Here is a 20,617-nt window from a genome sequence, read left to right as displayed (position 1 = left end):
AGCAATCTTCAGTAATAACTACACGAGTGCCGCTAAAATGTCTGTCACTTCTGTTTCCGGACATCGCGGAATGAAATCTGGGATCGCTCGCAGTAGGTATATGGGACAATATCGAATTTTCCTTGCTTCGCGTTTATGGAAGAGCACGCGAACGGTGGAAACGCGTTGACACTTTTCCTCAGATATACTTTATCCATGGATCTTCATTCGGAACAGCTTTTTCGTAATTCCTTCCGCCAGCACGTCCGAGTTTGTAATCACTCTGCGGTAAATACCCCCTAAAAGGCCCTGCCGTTTCGAGCTCACGTGCTAGGGTTCCAATTCGAATTTTTTGCTTGCTTTTTTAAAAATGTCATCTCATTAGTAAAATCATATATATCTCCTGGTCGGAGCAGCCGCAAATGCGCAGCTGTCAGTAGCGGGCCCGTCGCTGACGGCCCACAGTGAAGCGGCTACGCCATGTTACACGTCCGCCCTTGCTTTCGGGGGTCAATAGCTAACGGTTAAAAAAAAAACTCAGTTTCGCTTAAGAGCGAAGCAATGAATGCGATACCAAAAAATTGTATTGTGAAACGAAGTAAGACAAGCAGCTAACTCTTTTGGATCCGATCTCGCGTAACTCAACAAAACGCTGTTTTAAGGGAATATGGCCCCTCCAGGAACCGAAGCGTTTTCTTGCTCTGAGTTCTCTAAACGCGAAGTAAGCGTTGAGAGCACAGCAAGTTTACGAGCCGTCTCCTGATGCCTCGAGATAGCGCGCGCGCAAGCGACTGCGCCCTTCGAACGATGTGGTCCTCCCCCCCCCCCTTCCGGTCCCCTGGCGTCCCTTCATGCTCCTTACGAAAGACGGGGGGGGGGGGGGCGTCTCCTCTCTGTTTGATGAGCAATCGACGGCAGGACCGCACGCGGGAAGATGTTATGTCATGCGCTGTCCGTACGGCGGAGACAGATGGCCGGCTAGCTTAATCTCCGCTTCAGCCGCGTTCGTCGCCAGCGCTCGCGAGCTTTTACCCGCGGCTAGAACGCGCGTGGTGATGTTATTAATTTGGACTTTATACGGAAAATTACGGCAACGGCGACGGCAAAAATCCGCCGAGAGTGTCCATATAATTGCTATCGCAAGGGTCAATGTACGGGGCAAATTTTGCGCCCCCCCCTCTTAGGTAATTGGGGGGGGGTCGGCCGCCCCCCCTGCCCTCCCCCCCCCCCCCCTGTGCGCACGCCTATGCTCCTGGGATGATTTTTTCCATGAGATTTGCAATGAATCGAAATATTTCTAGCCTTCATAAGAGCCCCATAATAATATTCAGGTGCTTGAATGTTAATGCAGTATGCTTCTGTATTGCACTCCAGGATGTGAAATTAGCTGCTCCAAAGTGCTCCCAGATGCAAAATTATCTGCTCCAAAGTGCTCCAAGATGAAAATTTTGCTGCTCCAAAGTGCTCCAAAACGGAAATTTTGCTGCTCCAAAAATTGCTCCAAATCAGAAGTCCTCGGTAGCATCACTGCAAAAGGTGTAGACGCGCCCAGCCGTGTTTCTATGCACCTTTTTAATGAGGGCTTCGATGATGCCGCCATAACCTCCTCTGTGTTGTTGTAAATATGCGTGGCGCCCAGAAAGGTTCTGCCGTGCCCCAAGCGTGCTGCTGCTTCTCGCTAGGCTGCGTCTTCTGGCGCTATCATGTGGCATTCGTAGCGGGAATGGCTCTGAGGTTCTTGTTGCGTTGTGCGTAGCGTGTTCCTCCGGTCGCAACGCTGCTGCATGTGGTCACCTACGTGCGCGTTTGCTGTGGAAGTGTTTGTACCGTTTCGACCCATACCGTGCACGGGAGAGGCATCACCACTGGCGTGCGCAGAGTTCCCCTTCAGGGGGGCGAAGGTTCGTCGCAGTGCCCCCCCCCCTCTCCCAATTACATCAATATATGGCGGTGACATTGCCCGCCCCCTCTAGTCACAGCGCCCCCATCCCTATTATGCCAGTGTGTAGGGCTCACATTGTGCCCCCCCCCTCCCCCTTAGGTGAATAGGGGTGGCGGCCACCCCCCTGTGCGCACGCCCTTGTTGCATCAACGCGGCGACTACTAGCTTCCTGCATGCGGCGCGTCTCCGCGATGCTCTGGCGGTTTTTGACGCCGAAGCCGGCAGTGGACTGATGCGAAGGGCCTATGTGTCGTTCCCCAATAAAAACGTGTTGTGCGCTTACAACGGCGATATGCTCACAGTACCGTACGCGATAGTCACTATGAGATAGTTTTATGAGATAGTCAATGCGGCGAGGTATCTCGGCGCCCGTGCCGCGCTCTCGAAGGCGGTCCCGCACGAAGGGGCAGCGAACGGCGGTAGCACGCCTTTGTTCTCGTCTGTTCAAAACGTGCGGTAGGTTTGACGCTACGCCAACCACGCAGCCGAGCTGAAGGCGCTTATTGTGATGTCCTCCTTACAAACACTGACTGCAGGAAGCTCTGGAGAAGCTTGAAAAGCTAAATAAACAGATCTACAAAAAAATCAGTTTCACCGCAAGTGAAGCAATGAATGTGATAGCATCAAATTGTAATATACGAAGTAAGGCTGGCAGCTAACTGACACTTATGGATCCGATCTCGCGTAACTACAAAACGCTGGTGTAAGAGAATACGGCTGCTCAAAGGAGAGAAGCGTTGAGATCACAGCGCTTAGAAGGGTATATGAGCCGTCTATGATGCCAGCCGAGAGCGCGCACGCCACCGATCGCGACCGCGCCCTTAAAGTCAAAGTCCACAGTTGCTGCTCGAGCATCGTGTTTCTTTGGGCTCCTTCAAGACGGCCGGCGCGTTTCCTCTGTTCATGAGTAGCAATCAACGGCAGGCCTGGCATGCGGTGTTATGTTATTGCATGCGCCCTCCGTGCAACGCGGATCGGTTGGCTCTTCTCATCTCTGCCTCAGCCGCGTTCGTCGCCCCCGCTCGCGCGCTTTCACCCAATGTTATTGATTTGGACTTTATACGGAACATGACTGCGATGCGAACGGCAAAAACCTGTTCAAAATGTCCATATAAATTGCTATCGCAATAACAACTAAAGCAGTCATCTGCGAAATTATATCACTGATCTTAAAAAGGCCTACTGCTGTGTAACTGCAATTCTTGTGCAATCACATTCTTTTTGTTGTTTTTTTCAAATTTTTATGAAGTTAACCTACTTTGCAGAACCTTTTTTTCAATTATTTCATGCGTTTCTTAAAGGGGTGGCGCCATCAAATTTCGAGGCTATAACAAGCCTGTTGTGGGTTTCCTCTGTATGCAAAGACACTCCACACGAAGGGTCGGAGACAGCAAACGTTTAGAATATATTTTAATTCACTTCCAAAGTGTACCTAAATGCTCATTCTCCCGATCAAAACCCATCGCTAGCGCGCCAACACTGACGTAGATCTGTAGGATGGGCAACGAAAGTTGTAGTGACGTCACACCAGATCTGCTGTAGTGACATGAGTGACCTCCGGACCTCCGCCACCTCCGCAACGTACGTACCGGCTGTAGTGAACTAGAATATATTCTAGTTCACTATAATACCGGCAAAACATCGGTTGCTACATCACTCGCCAAGTTTCGATCGCATTCTGGCTAAGTGCGTCACAGCCTTGTGTGGTCACGTGAGCAAGCCCCGTACACTTCTACGTCACTGCCCAACCTCGGCGCCCAGAAACCGAAACCGAAAGTTGTTTTCATCAAAAGGCGATATTAAATTATTTAGCGAGAATAGATGAATCTTAGTGCGCATCATGCTTCCTGGAGATATAGGAAACGCTTACAGCAAAAAACGCGCAAGCCACAAATTTGGTGGCACCACCCCTTTAATCTAGAAGAGCCAGGGTAGGGGCCAGTTGGTTGTACATGGTGTAAACTTTGCCTGCTACAAGGATAAAAGTGGACGATGAAAGAACGATACGAAAGAACGGGCTAGATAGGTCGCAAAGTATTTAAAGAGGTAGTATAGTGCATACCTGGCGATACTTTCTCCAAAGGCTGCTTCAGTGTTACGCCTATCCTCGGTCAATTTAGATATGTACTCGTCCCCCCAAGTTGCTACAAATCTGTTTTTCAAGCTCCTGAGATATGACATAAAAAATTCCGCTGACTGCTCCGAATCAGGGTTCTCCTGCTCCAAAACTGAAATTTTGCTGCTCCAAAAACTGCTCCCAAATCAATTTCAGCTCTCTCACCCCTGAAGGTGCATTACTTAATATATGGTGCGAATGATTCAATGATGCTGTAGCCTAAATGCTGACAAAATGTCAAAAAACTGTTTCAGGGTCCCTTCAATGCAAAGCATGACATTTCTAGCACGAGAAGTGAGTTACTCAATTGACAGGGGCAGTTTGTTGCCTACACAAGTGTAACCACCATGCATGCAAATGAAAGTGTCTAGTGATCGTGAACGTGCCTGTATGGCCATGGCAGCGGTATTTTTTCTTCATAAACCGTGATCCCTGAGGTGCTGAAATCAAGAATTTCTCCTTGATGCTCTCACTTCTGTAAGGACTTTTAGAACTGAGAAAAGCTTGTCGGTGAGTTTGAATTTACGTCTAAGCATGCAGTGACAGGAGAAGAAAAGTGTCGTTCGTTAGCATACACCGAACGGGCATCGAACCCACGACCGCTCGGTCCGCAACAACAGATGCCGGGCACGCTATCCACTGCACCACGATCACAGACTCTGCAGGCTTTAGGAACGCACCTTTTATATCTACCACTCTCCCGGTCAGCTGGGTGGTGTTGACCTCTGGGAGTGGTAAGGTATAAAGTAATTCGTCATTGCTGTGACGCATTCGTCCCATTCGGCGTGTTTTCAATAGAAGTTGAATTTTGTCAATGCCTTAACACACCGCGAGGTGGCGACCTTTGCCCAAGCGTCGTAAAAGCGTTGGCCTTGCTCAGCATCATGCTAACACAAACCAAAAATAGCTCTGCGACGCGCACCTGCCTCACCTGGCTGTAACAACGCGTTCCCCGCTCACGCGCTCGCCCCTAGAAAAGTCGCGGCCGGGCTACTGGGGCGGCGCGACGCGCTTTGCGTTTCCCTCTAGTCCGGCCGTGGTGTTCAATCACAATTAACATGCCGCGGGATGGCGACCAAGTTCTGCGTCCGATATACGACGCTCTTGAGGCTATCACATCTAGTTCTCTGATTACGCTTTCACCGTTAACTACTACAGCTACCACAAGGGTTTGTTTAATCATTTAGCAGGTACGTTAGTCGTCGGGATGGGGATCTACCACCAATCATCAAAGTGGGCACATCCACGTTAAACGGTGCTATAGCTGCCAGACATCAATATACATTGTGCAAACTGTCTTATGTCAATGTACAGTAAACATTCAGTTACTTCTGTAAGGGCGCGCTTTACTTTTGTGTTATTCTGATTCCTATGACGGAGGGATCAACCGTGTTTTACATAGTTGGCTCGCGAACAAAGGGGACGCGATTCTCAGTCTAGTTAGGTCTAGTTAGGCTGCGTTTTCATCTCCCGGGTCACGCACGCGCTTTTAATTTGATCTAGTTTAGGTCGTCGGTGTCGAGGTACCACTCGGTCGGCTGCTTTTTTTTTTTTTCTTGCCCCCGACGCAGCATCAGATTTCTTTTTTTGCACACAATGATGTGTTTGTACTGCTTCACCTGCTTCACGAAAGCGATCAGCGGGCTATTTTGGTCTTCAGTGAAGCACGGCATTGAGATCTCTTTGCATTGAGTTCTCTTGGGAGGACAGTGCACGTAGTGTGACATTTCAGCGCGAATGCCCGTTGACATCACAACGATTATGCTTACAAATTGGCGCTGTGTACATTGCGTGAGCCTCAAAACTTCGCAACAAACCACGAACCTCTTGGAAATGTCCCAGAAATGCTTTAGTGGAACATATTCGACCTCCCAGGAACAACTGCACAAAGCAAGAGTTTCCTAGAACATTCTAGCAACATGCAGTTTCGAAGAACGGGGTCCTGCTAGGGACCTCCCAATAATTCAAGGCGGAAAGGGCTAGTTGGTATCAAGAATAGTGTGACATGGTTACTAGCATAAAAGGAGAAGGGGACGTAGCGGAGACGAGAAGAAGAAACAGGGGACCACGCTTTCTCGCCCCTGTCTCCTTTTACGCTAGTAACCGTGTCATACTATACACCCAATAAAATTTCTCGTTAATTTCTTGTCTCCTGTCCAGAATGACAAAGCAGTGTTTTGTGTGTCGCAGGTAGACATCTAAATGCCCGTGGCAGGCAAATTTTGTGCACTTGAATCCAGTGGTGTAGCCAGGGGCGGGTGCGGCGCCCATTGGTGAATACAATTCACCGATGTGCCGCTCCTGCCTCTGGCTACCCCACTGGATTTAAGTGCACAAAATTTGGTTTGCATGTGCATTTACACATCCAAACACTGCGCACAAAAATCTGGTTCGTTGTACTAATGCATGTTTGTGAAATGTATGCAAAGTAAACAAGACTTACGTTGAAAATTGATTACACTCATTGTGAAAATATATTTTAATTAAAAGCCCAGGTACTTGAGGGTTGTTATAAATAACTATGTAAATAGAGAAGCAATTAATTTTCAGAAGAGTTATACGTAATGCATTACAAGTAGTCGATTACCTGGAATCAATAACATTTTCTTGTAATTTTGTAATGCAGTCGATTACTTTTTCGAAAGTAACGTTGCGGGAAATTCCATTGCATTTCCTTGTAATTATTTACCGGTAATTAATGACTTTTGCTTTTCCAAAATCAAGTTGTAACCGGTCTTCTGCAGCAGTTCTCGTCTGTAGCAACCCCCCGTCTAGTAAGACGGGGGGTCCCTACAGAACCTATTTTTTCACCTTTTCCTTCGCCTTACCTGCAACGTTTTACCCGAGCGCCAGCAACAGTGAAGCGCGACCCTTCATAGACGACATGGACACAAGAATTCGAACCACTGCGCAAGCTTTTCCTGCGTTGTAATACCGCCCTTCCATCCAGTGCAGGCATTGAGAGAACGTTCAGTGTAGCAGCCGACCTCTTAACGAGGAAACGTGGAGGAATCGGCGACGACAACTTTGAAAAGCAACTCGTGTTGCAAGGTAACAATGTGCAACGCTATATCACAGAAGCCACAGTAAACCTGCCAGCCTTCTCTATACCATGCAAGCCACAGTAGTTGGTTGTAGTTAGAGTAAACTTGTGTTGTTGTGCATAAGAATGGAAGCTTGAGCGAGTTGGTATGCGTTCATCTTTGTTGAAATGGCGCTCACGAGACGACGACGAAGTAAAACAAGGCGCAGGACAGGCGCTGACTCGCAACTAAAGTTTATTAGGAAAGACACGCATATATATAGGTGATGTGCAACAACAAAACAACAACTAAAAACACCAAATGCGAAAAAGACCCAAACAAGTCTCAGGCAAGTAAAAGCAAAAAAGCAGGTATCATACTCTGCAGGTGCGCTGTAAAGGTACGAAAATTCTGCGTCACTCAGCGAAATCGATAGCATGCTAACACACTTATCTCCTTTTCTTCTAATGTGGATGGCCTCGATCACTTCCCTTGCTACTGTAGTGTCGGGCTAGTGTCGGGAGTCATCAAGCGCCATCTCTGACGCTCAACCGAAACAGCGAACGGCCTCGAAGATGCATGCCCTACCTACGGTTGCTGACGGTACGGTATGTGGAGAGAGCGACGCGGCTCAGGCCTCACGTGGCACGGGCTTCAGGTATCCGGGAGGCGCGTGGATCTACCCGGGTGCATTGGACGCCCGACTCGCATCGCGGTACGACGCATATAGGGCATCGCCCAGTCGTGTAGCGTTAGAGCTTTTAATAAACAGTTTTATAATTCAACTCTACAGCGCATCACTATAGAACAGCTACCTGCTCTTTATGCAACAGTATTGAAAGTTGGGCTAGTTGGTACGGCAGCATATTGGTGTACAGCGCGTTCCTCGCGCTGTACACTAATATGCTCTTTATGATGCGATAAAATCATTGTGTCACTGAAGAAGGGTGCGCAGCCGCATTCGTGGCAATGAGCGGCGAGAGAAAATGGCTTTGTTTCTGTCAATGATCGTTCGTGTTCACGAAGACGAACGTTAACGCATCTTCCGCTTTGGCCAATGTAAGTTTTTCCGCATGATAATGGTATTTGGTATACTATGGCCTCCTTGCAATCTGTATAGTGGTAGGTGTGGTTAATTGCACAGTTGCCAGGAACACTTTCCCTGTCGTGTATTTCCTAATAAACTTTAGTTGCGAGTCAGCGCCTGTCCTGTGCCTTCTTTTACTTCGTCGTCGTCCAGTGAGCGCTGTTTCAACAAAGTTGTGTTATTGTGTTACGGCATTAAATTTTTTAGGGAAAGTAACACAAAAGTAATCAATTGCATTTCTGTAGTTACTCAGGTACATTTCTAGGGTTGTAATTGACCACTGTAATCGATTACTTTTTTTCTGTAACGTGTATAGGTCTTATTTTCAGTTTACATTCTGTACAATCTGGCTCAAATAGAAGAATCTGTGTTACAGGGCTCGTCTCTGTTTTTTGAGTGTCTGGAAGAAAGCAGAACCAGAGAAAACAAACTTGAGACGCCTACAGTCTTGCTAACACCCTGCATACCCTTCTGCGGGCACTCTGCCCTGAGAACTCATGGGCCGCCTGCCACATACAAAACGAATGTGCAAGAGCATAAAGTAATTACTTTACATAAAGTAATTAGAGCCTGAGCTCAGTTTTTTTTAAACAGTGTTGTAAAACTTGGCACTGAACGCCGCCTCACTTCACTGTGTACCACACAGCCTAATCTAAATGGAGAGACACAGGAAAAACATGGTAGTCGTTGCAAGTGTGGCGAGTGTTGGGTTTTTCTTGCCTCCCTCTTTCCACTTGGTTCTTTTGAGTGCGCTTCTTGACTCGCACGGTGTGATGATAGTTCCTACTAATTATTCAGATGCTCAACAATGCGAGACAAGAACAGGACAGTAATGAACATTGACTCCTATGTGGGCCCCATTTATTTTTGTGTCATATTTCACCACAGTAAATACCGGTCATTACTGTTGTTGCACGGTGGGTTTGTGTTCAATTCGGTGCTTCACGTCTCGGCGAATAGGTGAGGAGATTCGGAAGCATAACTTGCCTGTTATGGAGTGACACCCGCCCGCACAAACGCCCTTCCTGTTTTTGCGCGCATAAGCTCCGCTTCTCGGACAGCTCTTATACGTGCGGTCGCACGTTTGGCAAACAGTACGTCCCCGCGTCTGTTTTTTTATTGATTTACACTTCTCGTGCAGCAGCCAAATATCGCACAAATAGCCGTTGCAATGTGCAGCGTTGGCGGGAAATGCGAGAGCCGCACAGCTTGAGTCGGTGTCGTCTGCTGCCCTTGTGCTCGGTAATGGCGGCGCATGCCGCGAAATCGTATCCCAGAGTTCCGCGGTGTGACGTAGTTGCAAGTTATGTATGTCATACAAAATGGCACTGCGTGTATGCCATACAAAAGCATGCATACACGCAGTGCCAACTTCTTAAATTCGAGTTAAACAGCCCATATTTACCCTCCTCTAAGCGCATAAGTATATAATAATTAAATGATAGTTAAACATTCAGTGCAAATGCACTGGGACAAACTCAAGACACTGTGCGACAGTTTTGTTGGCGGAAGAATTACCTTAAAGGGCCCCTAAACCACTCCGAGTTCAAAGACGAGAGAGTGGTTTCTGCCTCGCCCTTCCTACAGGCGCTGCTGTTCTCTCGTCTTGCGCAGTCGAAAACACACAAAACGACGAAGATTCTTGATGATGATAGTTCTTTTGGTGACAGGCAGATTACGGCCGGCTTAAACAGATCAGCTATAGCTCGGCTGTTGAAAAAAATCCTCGATGGCGCCTCGTAAGCTGATTTGTTAATAGACTTGACTGTACCGCAAAATCAAATGAATGCTGCTTCATCTGACCTTGAATTGTCGGCAAAAATTGAGCTCCACAAAAACAAGCAGTTGTGACAGGTTCGCAATTATGAAACGGTGCCACAAAGTACAACAAGATTACGGAGGAACACACGAAACACAAGCACCGAACTCTCAACTCAATTTTTATTCACATGTGCATATCGATGTGCAGCACAAAAAATATTGTACTTAAACGGGTAGGTGGTTTTCTTTTAGGGGCGAAGCTCCTTAAAGCGGCACCCGTTCATCCCTCGTAGTCGTAGTGCGTAACCAGTCGTAACGCTAGTACCAGATCTTGACCTCCAAGGTGGTGCCGGGGGGGAGATTTTTCCTGTGCGTTGTTGAACAATAAAAAATTCGCAGCGTACGCGTTAACTAAAAGCTGAATTCTTCTGTCTCTCATTCCCCATTAGCAGCCATTGGCATGTTCCAGTAGGAAACGTTAGTAGAAGTGTAAGTGCTAGCTAAAATCCGACTTCTTCTGTCTCTCATTCCCATTAGCAGTTATTGTTTACCTCCAAGGCAGTGCCTGGTGAGATTTCTCCTGTGCGTGATTAAACAATAAAAATTTTGTTCAAAACGCCGTTGATTGATGAAATAAACCAACGAAAAACGCCAGATGTTTTCTAAAAGCAATTTGAAAGAACGCCAGATGTTTCTAAAGCAAAACGAAAAGACGCCAGCTGCTTAACGAAAGACGCCAGATGTTTTCTAAAGCAATGGTTTTCTAAACAATGAAAATTCACAGCGTACATGTAAAATTAAAGTGAGCGGCAAGTCGTCATAACTCTCATGGAACCTTTAGTATAAACGCGCCCGATCTCACGTCGGTGATGATGTACTGGGCAGAATTCACGGAAGATTCACGGTTTGCCGATGAACCTCCGCAGCTTCGCCCACTCATCATCATTCACTCCGTGGATATGCTGTGATTTTTTTTTTTTTGTTACCTGTGTGCAGCTATGTGTGGGCGTATATATGTGTTCTGCACATTGAAAGAAAGTTCAGTTGCGAGTTCAGCGCTTGTGTTTCTCCATGGTTTTGTCGTACTTCGTGGTGCCGTTTCATAATTGTGAATTCCCACCAACTCGCGCAATTATCAGGCCAACTAAATTGTCACAGGTTGTAACTTTTAATTTTTGAAAGGTTGCATATATTTTGTCACAGCTTGTGCACAGAAAGTTATTGTCACTTGAGCACAAGTTCGCTGTGGCTGTGAGCTGTTTGGAACTTGTATGTGCATTGACTTTTGTGGGCTGCCCCAGGCAACTTACTCTGGCACTGAGAGTTCTTGCTGAGCACCACTGGCTAGCCAGGAGAGTTAGCCCATTGTTCCTACGTGAAAGTGTGTGCTCAGTAAGCACTGCCGAGGCACAATGCACGTTTTGGCAGGAAGCAACCGAGGTTTGATACTTTGTGGACAGAGATGCGCTCTTAAGAGCACAAGGAGCTGCAGTTCTCTGCGAAACTTGTCTCGTGCTTATCTCATAGAAACACTGTGGTAAAGAGCGAGGCTTTTCTGTCCACAAGGAGTGTCTTTTTGAGAATTTGCTAGAAAAATTGCGTATAGCACATGGTGGTGCACGATCCTGTCATCGAGGCAGTTGGTGTAACGAAATTATAAGTTATAAGCAGGGCAGTAAGTACAGTTTGTAGGTCTGCAAAGAGCAGCTGGAAACAAAACAAGCAAAAGGAAATGAACGGGAATTTGGTTAAAAATAAGAGGACGGCATTGCTAATAACATAGCTGCAAGAAAAAAAAAGCAAAGGTTGCTCACGGAAGTGCGACGTAAATTTTTCAGGGTGAAATGAAGACTGAAAAGTTAATGCAAGCGCACTTGGAGAAGAAGCAACAAATATGCCCTGCGTTCGTTGCTGCTTTCGTGGCCCATTTTCAGAAAATGGCATCCTTCGCATCGGTCAGGCAATTTGAGCTAGAATGGTCAGTGAAAACCTGTAAGAGTTTGGGAATTTGATTGATGCAATTTGCTAGACGCCCTGCTTAGGATAGAAAACTGAGTTATTTGTTATGCGTTCGTGTTCAGTGTTGTGCAGTACACCAACAAGCTCAGGACAAAGAGTGCATGGGAAAGCGCATATCTTGTGCGTGCACCTTTTGTCATATGTTTGTAGCTTCAAAATGTTTGGTAACAAAACAATTTATTCCGAGCAAGCGCCTCCCCTTCAACAACTCGAAATTACCGGCAAAGTGGAGGGGTGGGAGCTTTCCCGGAATGACTCCAAAATTCAAGATGGCGGCGGCAAATTCTTCACTTCCTCAGAATCTTCTCAGAAGGCTCTCGTCCATGGCACGGAAGATTGCAATATCCAGAATGTGTGACAAGCAGCGCAAAACACAGCAAGGGACGAGGAAGAAACAAAAGACGAGCGCTGGTCTTCCTTGTCCCTCGTTCTGTTTTGTCTCACATAATGGACCACCAACTGGCCCCAAACATTTGCTCTCTTAAATATCCAGAAACACGAGAAGCACAAATGCAACACTATCAGACCGCGGGAAGCATGGCATGGAAGCAGTGGCATACCAACTCGTTCGTGAGTGATGGGGGCAAGCGTCGCTCACTCTGTCCGCTGTGTGTGCAATGTATATATATATATATATATATATATATATATATATATATATATATATATATATATATATAGAGAGAGAGAGAGAGAGAGAGAGAGAGAGAGAGAGAGAGAGATTTGCTCTCAATTTGACGTGATTTTTATATGCAGAGAAATAATTTGCTTTTCAAAAATCTCGTCTGAAATCAAGGAAGAGTCTGCACAAACAGATTGTGCAGGCTGGGCCGCTCTATACCACTGCAACACAGCAGTGTTTATTAGAATTCTGAAAAAAAAATACCGTCAATTTTAAAAAGTACAGCGCGCGCCACATTTAGCCTGTTCTCCATCTGAGCATTCCTATCTGCAAACTTCACAGTCTCAATTTCGCGTTGTAAATACGATGAGTACGAAGAACCTGCTATGACCCTAGTACCTTAAATTCTCACCTATAAAACAAAACATATGGCTGACAAAGCAAGGTACTTCGCAGAAGTCTTCAGAATAAGCCGAGTGACAGTTTTTTGTTACTCTAAGAACCCTGTAAGGCCGCATATGGTGGTGCGCCCTAAGGATGCCGACGTGTTTACGTTTTCAGGGGAGAAGGCCGTGTCTCCCGTCCGCCGACGGCAGCCGCTCAGCTTTTCTGTGTTGAGTGCTCGGGGCGAGAGCGGCTTCGCACCAAGGGGCGAACCGCGAGGTCGCAGAATGCCGAGAGGGGTCGGATTTCGGAGCGGGGACCGGTGCCGGACAGCTCCCGCTGTGTTTGGAGTGCATTGCGGGCAGTTGTGTCGGCTCCGATGACGCCGTGCGGGCAGTTGCGCGCCGCCTCCCCTCTGGTGTGAGATCTGGACCACAGCCGCCGCGGTCTTGTTTTTGAACTCCGGGAAGGCACCGTTTCCGGCCAGTAGACAGACCACACTGCGGAGGTCTGAAGCGCAGGCGGCGCTGTTTGATGACACTGGCCGGCGACGGGAACATGCTGCAGAGGCGAAACCACAGTAGCCTGGTTTGCGCCAAGTTGGAGGCGACGGCGCTTTTGCTAGCCGATGATGCCGCTGATGGCGTTTCATTCGGAGGCGATAGTACGTGTAACAAGTTTTAATGTGCATCCAACTCGCCCAATCTACGCTAGTTGTCCGCAATAACCCGCTGGTCGATGAAGTTATCAATTTTATTTTGTCGGTAAACGTTTTGCGTACCTACTGCAATTGGGAGTGGCGAGCGAGCTTTCGTTCAAGTCTGTGTACATAACACTAACGTTTGTGAATAAGCCGTGAAATTGATCGCGCTTCGCTCCAAAGCAGCGTAGACTCTCTTTAACTTCATTGGCGGGACGTTCGCGCTTTCACGTAAGCTATTTCAACGCCATCCAGCCCAGTGAGTGACGCTATGAACGCGGTGGCATGATGCTGACCGCCATGGCTCTGTGTATGTAGAAGATACGTTAAATGTTAACGTTTCTTAACCTCCAGTAATGCTAGCAGCCATCTAAAGAACTATCATTACACGAAAATGCAGCTAGTAGTCGAGGAACGCCGTGCGACGCGAGCGAACTATAACGAAAATGCTGCTGTTCTAGCCGCAGCCTAGCAGACGACAAAAGCCGAATCCCCGCCATTGCGTCACCGGAGCGCCGTTCGCAGCGCCGCCATCGGTGGCTCACCAGACCAATAACGGCGATCACAGAGCTACAAATCGGGGCAATGTTCTTGAAAGTTTCGGCCGTCCACTAAACGAAATCCCTGCGTGGATTCTCGTTACATAGAATTACTATAAAGACACATTCTTCTTCGTACCCTGCGGCCACCGTGAGTTGATACATAACCGTGCAACAAAACTATATTTCAGAATCGGTGTCCAGATTTTAGTCATTTCGGAGATAGGTATCGATATGTTGTCGGAATCCTGCCATCAAATGTCCTTCACAAATGACCCATGTATCAGATATGGAAAAATGTCTTTCAAATGGCAACGTTAGCTGACATTTGGCGCTCCTACCTTCGTTACTGTTGTGGCCCTTGCTGGAGCAAATTTTCGTGAATGCGGCCCGTTAGCTGAGGAGAGACCCCTGATATAGCGGAACAAGACGAAAGCTCATACGTTAACAATGTGGGCACACAAAGCAGGCTGTGCATGTCCATCTGGCGTCACATGACCACTGGGAGCCGGGAAGGAGACACGGAAAACGAATGTGTCTTTATAGGGATTTAATGTAACGAGTCTCCGTGCAGTCGTTTCGTTTTAATGGAGGGCTGCAACTTTCAGGAACGTTTTCCCGCTTTGGATCTCTGTGATTGCTCTTACAATGATTAGTTATAGGTATAAATTTATTATATTACATTTATTACTGCGATTACAGAATAACATTTTGGATATAAAATACTAACATATGCAAATAAACCACAGAATAGAGATGTGTTAACTATATAAGCGCCTGGTCTATTTGCTTTTAGCTCGCCCATTTGAGATAAATCAAGTAGCACCATATGCAAGCAGCAAGAGAAGTTCAGCACTTATCTCTCATAAAACTTGTCCAACTAGCTTTCCCGGCATAAAAAAAGCGTTTTTTCAAGATACAATTTGAAACGTGTGTCTGCGCGACGTATGTGGAACAAAATTAAAAGGCAACGAAAGAGAAAAAAATGATTTTTATATTATCAGTAAATTACTCTGTTACAATTTCAAAATCACCACGCTCGCCGCGACAAGGCTTTTGGTAAACGCGAAAACGCGCACAAAGAAAATGCAGGTCCACCTTGAAATTCGCGACTTCGACGGCACATCCGCCTACAACCTCTGATGGGGACCCATCTGCGACCTCAGAGAGGGAGCCGACGCGACCTCAACGTGAGTTAGGTGCACGATTACCCAAGTTAGAGCTTTTGCGCTTTCACGGCAGTTTAACTCGATGGCAGCCGTTTTGGGACATGTTCCGATAGGCTCTACACGATAACCCGAACTTGTCCAACGCGGATCGTTTCCACTACCTCATTTCGCTTCTTGACGGGCCCGCTGCTCAAGCTGTCGCCGGAATTCAAGTCACGGATTCATCGTACCGGGACGCGCTTGAGATCTTAAAACAGTGATTTGTAAACGCGAAGTTCGTCGAACAGAAACATCTGGAAAGGCTGCGTACACTGAAACCCGTTAGATCGTCGAGCGACGTATCAGGCTTGCGGACGCTTTAAGCTGAAGTACAAGTGAACCAGAGAGGACTCGTGAGCCTTGGGGTGGGTACAGTATCATACGCTGCTATGCTGAGCGAGATACTGCACAAGGCTATACCGGGGGACATAATAGTAGACTACTATAAACGTAATTGAAAAAAAAATTATAACTGCGCTAAGGACGAGACACCAGAAACGAAGTGGACAGGACGATCGCAGACTAACAAACCCGTATGAAACAAACTAAGCGCGTGCGCAATGACAGTCATGACCACGTGACAGGTTTCACCACCTCCAAGACTCCTATCTACTACAAAGGAAATCACGCTTTTTTCTGGAAAGATACACGGATGTGTCGCTGACGCACTTATCAGGCCCGTGTCTAGCTATCCAAGATGCCTCCAAGATTTCTCTTGCTCCTTTGGCTCGCCCTATCCCCTTGGTGCTACTGAAGATGGGCTTGCATCCCTGCGCGCATGCGCCGCAATGAACTGGTAGGTGCTTCCTACTCCCGTCTCTTAATGAATTAGCATGCTCCATCTAAGGCTTGTTAATACACCTTCCGGTCTGCCCCACATAAACCATTCCACAGGTCAGGGGGAATTCGTAGACCACTTCAGATGTGCAGGGTGTGCTTAACATCACATCCTCCATGGCTTGTTGGCGCTGCCAGGAACTGGAGGATTTTGAAATGGAAAAATACAGGGCGAAGCGCGTCTTCACCCTGTGTGTGTGAAGATGCGCTTCAATATCGTCCAGTTCCTGGCAGCGCCAACAAGCCATGTATTCGCACCAACTAGCCCTCAGCTTTAATCACATCCTCCATTGTTAACTTTGCTCACGTTGGACATGGCACGCTATAACTTGCAAGGCGCTGAAAAAACCATATCGACCCCGTATCTTCCCGCGACCTCTTTAATACCGTGCGACACCTTGTGTATGTACGGCATCAAATCAAAATGAGTTTATTAAGACATGTATACAAAAAATGCGCACATAATATTTGGACCAATAGCCTACGTGGCTAGTAGCTGGTCCAATAGAGAAAATACATAAAAGTTAGCAACGCACATGATTGGTCATGAAAAATGATTGGTTTTATACATATGGAAGTTTCAGTGATGTACAATCTACGTACGGAAGGTGATTACAATTCATTAGACAAGAAAAAGCGTTTGCAAGAAAGGTTGAAGTTACGCGTAGTTTTTATTTCCAGAGGCACAGTGTTCCAGGTTACAGCTCCGAAGAATTCTAGCAATCTTTCGCCATAAACGTTGTTACAGGGAGGAAGATTTAAATTTAACTGACTTGTTTGTCTGGTGTTTGCACGCGGGAAGTTGAATATGGTGTTGGGTAGTGGAAAGTTTGTGTACAGTATTTTGTGAACTAGGCAAGCTACCTTATAATTTCTTAGCGCCGTAAATGAGAGAATATGAAGATCATTGAATAGGGTGCCACTGGGGTAATGAACGGGGGAGAGTGTTATTATTCTTAAAGCACGTTTTTGTAATTGGAGTATAGGTCTTAAATAAGTTTTGTATGTTAGGCCCCAGGCCTCACAGCAGTAGCCGAGGTGTGAATGAAACAGAGAAAAATATATGCAACGAAGTAGAGAACGAGGAAAATATTGGCGGGAACGGACCAGTGCATAACAGCTGAAAGCTAGTTTTCTACACACAGCATTGATCTGGTCTCTCCAGTGCAAGTGATGGTCAAAAAGAATTCCCAAGTATTTGAATGAGTCGACCCTATTCAGAGTTTGGTTGGCCAGAGAAATATTAAGGCTGCTGCAGTTCACTATCTTCCTGCTTGAGTGTAATACGACGCATTGAGTTTTCTCAGTATTTATGGCTAGCCTGTTTTCTGTAAACCACTTATTTATTATTGCCATTTCTTTCGATATAACGTCTTGCAGTGAAGGAAGTGAGTTACTTGAGTAAAGTAACGCTGTGTCATCAGCATACATTAAGACTTTTGCAATCTTAAGAGCTAGCGGTAGATCATTGACGTATAAAGAGAAGAGAATGGGACCCAAAACCGATCCCTGTGGTACTCTGCATGTGACATCAGCAAAAGTTCAGCAATGTTTGTTGATTACTACTTGCCCACGTGCGTGGAAATAGCTCTGGATGAATTGAAGCGCGTTTCCAACGACTCCGTAAGTCTCTAACTTTTAAAATAGTCTAGCATGACAGATTGTGTCGAACGCCTTTCTTACATCAAGAAATATTGACACTGCAATGTCCTGCTTGTTTAGAGCGGTGTTAATGAATTGTGAAAGTGTTGAAACAGTGATTGCAGTAGATCTACCTGCAATGAAACCATGCTGCTGCGGGCAGATAATGTTGTTGTTTTCAAAAAATGCATTTAGTTGTAACGCAATGAGTTTTTTGAATAGGGTGTTCACTGTACTGAGAATAGTTATTGGTCTATAACTACCCGGGTGGTTCGGGTCACCAGATTTGTACACTGGAATGACTTTACCAACTTTCAATACGTCTGGGTAACAGTTCATGCTCACTGCGTGATTGAACACGTGGCAAAGGGGCCTGCACAAGATATCGATATTGTTTTTCAGGATCCTAACCTGAATACCGTCTGGTCCAGATGCCTTATTTGCAGATAACTTTCCTACGATTGATTTTACTTCATCAAGTGTTATTTCACGAAACTGAAAGTCATATTCAATAGATCTTTCAAGCCTGGTTGTGGAAATTGTTAGGGCAGACTGTTTGTATATGTTCACACCGATTCTTGAGAAATGATCATTAAAGTCATTAGCAGTCTGAACAGATACATTTTCTGGGGTAACATATCGTTTATCTTCTAATCCTACTACATCTCTAACAATTCTCCATATTTGCCTTCCATCACCGTTTTGTCGCTTAATTAGGTTGGTGTAGTAATTCTTCTTTGCTTTCCGAATTAACATAACTGATTTGTTTCGGAAAAACTTAAACTGGCCTCTATAATACTTGTTGGCTTTGTTGTGTTTTAGTTTATTGTAAAAGTAATCTTTCCTTTTTATTAAAAGCAGTATGCTATCATTCATCCAGGGGCATATGGCGTAGTCATAGTTGTGCTTAGAATTGTACCGAGATTTTTCTATAGCCTGAGTAATGCAGTCTATAATGTTTTGACATTCCGCGTGAACGTTTTCACTGTATAGGCTACCAAAGCACGTAGTGTTCAGGATTTCACGCACGCGTGAATAGTTTACCCTTGTGCAGTATTTAGAACTTGTTTGGCGAAGAGGAGTCATGTAATCTCGAGGCAAAAACAAATATGTTGGGCAATGGTCAGCTATTGCAGTGTCATAAACACCTGCCCGCACATCAAGATCAACATTGCATAAGATATGATCAATGAGCGTCGAAGACCTGTCACATACTCGAGTAGGTGATGAAATCACGTTCTTAAGGTTGAAAGATTGCAGAAAAAATACATAGTCGTAGCAAGCATCTCTAGACAGGTCGATGTTCATGTCACCACAATAATAATCGGACTGTGGACAGATACTATAGGGTCAATAACACTTTCCATCAGAGAGATAAAATCGTTAACACATGAGTTTGGCGGACGGTAAACCACACCTATAACAGCGCCATTTTCAAGCTTCACAAAGAGGGTTTCAGCGCTTTGACAGCTGTAGGAACAGTCAGGTAGATAATGGAAGCTTATGTTGTCCCGTATAAAAGCGCGACACCACCGCCACGTGCTATGCTTTCTCTTGGTTGCGATAACATGGTATAACCAGGTATTTTTATCTTTTCACCCTTTCTAAGCCATGTTTCCGATATCGCGATGATGTCGTAGGAAAAGGTATGTTGAGATATGTAGCTTAAGAGCAAGTCTAGGTTTTTAGTAATACTGCGCAGGTTGCAGTGAATAAGTGATAAGAAATCACGCCCTTGGCGTGTTGCTTCAAAATGAGGGAAATCCATCGTTCCGTTTTTTTTCCTCACCCTTACTGTACCTGAGCAAGGTCCTCAGCACATGTCACATGAACTACACGCGAATTTTCTGTTTTGCGCATGAGTATCTTCCCATCAGATACCCAAGCGAACTTCCAATTATGCTCCCGCTTTGCATTCAGCGCTTTGCTCAGAAGTACTTTGTTTGCAGAACACAGATGCTCATTAATGAAAATGGGAAGGTTGTCTTTCAAACCCAAGGACGACGTGTTTAGTCTGTGTTTTTAGCTGCTTTCAGGACCCTGTCTCTGACTTTGCGAGATGCAAACCTAACCACAATGTTTTGTTTGGCCTTATCCTTCGTCGGAACACGATGAATTACTTCAATGTCTGAATCCTGAATTTCGGATTCGACGCAGACAGCAATTTTCTTCATGGTTAAGACAAGGTTTTCACCTGGTGCGACTGGGATGCCTTTAACTTCAAGATTGTTCTTGCGACTGTGCTGCTGCAAGTCAACGATTTCTTTTTTCATTTCCTTCAGGTCATTGAAAAGGCGAGCGTTCTCTTTCTCAATTTCTTTGTTCTTAGTCTTGGTTGCAACAAGTTCTTTCCTTACTTCTGCGATTTCTGTCTTGAACATCTCAAATTTTTCGTTAATGAATTCCATGCCCTTCCGGATGAAGGCAATCTCTTTTTCTATGACTTAGTTATGTCCTTCTTTAATTCAGCGTGTTGCTTGTCGAGCCTATCCGACAATTCTGCAAGTGCACTGGCTACCTCCTTCACCGTTGAAGGTGGCTTTGAAGACATTGCAATGACAATAAACGGAGCAATCCAGCAGCCTGAGTACGGTATAGTATGCTACTACGAAGTATGCAGCTACTGACGTACCTGCGTAGAACAAGCAAGCGGTTACTTGCTGCTCGATTTTGTGGCTGCCTGGATTGCTCCGCTATGACGCCGTCCTCCGCCGGGGAACCCTTTTTGTAGCCGCTCGGTGACGTCAACGCTCACTAGA

General features: G+C 46.0%; 1 protein-coding gene across 6 annotated transcripts in view; it reads left to right on the top strand.

Moving 5' to 3' along the window:
* LOC119384158 (uncharacterized) overlaps positions 1-20,617 on the top strand; it is a 290,104-nt gene that overhangs the window by 160,648 nt on the left and 108,839 nt on the right. The window lies entirely within an intron of this gene.

The sequence above is a fragment of the Rhipicephalus sanguineus genome, chromosome 2, assembly GCF_013339695.2.
Source record: "Rhipicephalus sanguineus isolate Rsan-2018 chromosome 2, BIME_Rsan_1.4, whole genome shotgun sequence".
NCBI lineage: Eukaryota > Metazoa > Arthropoda > Arachnida > Ixodida > Ixodidae > Rhipicephalus > Rhipicephalus sanguineus.
This window is presented reverse-complemented; position numbering and strand designations above follow the sequence as displayed.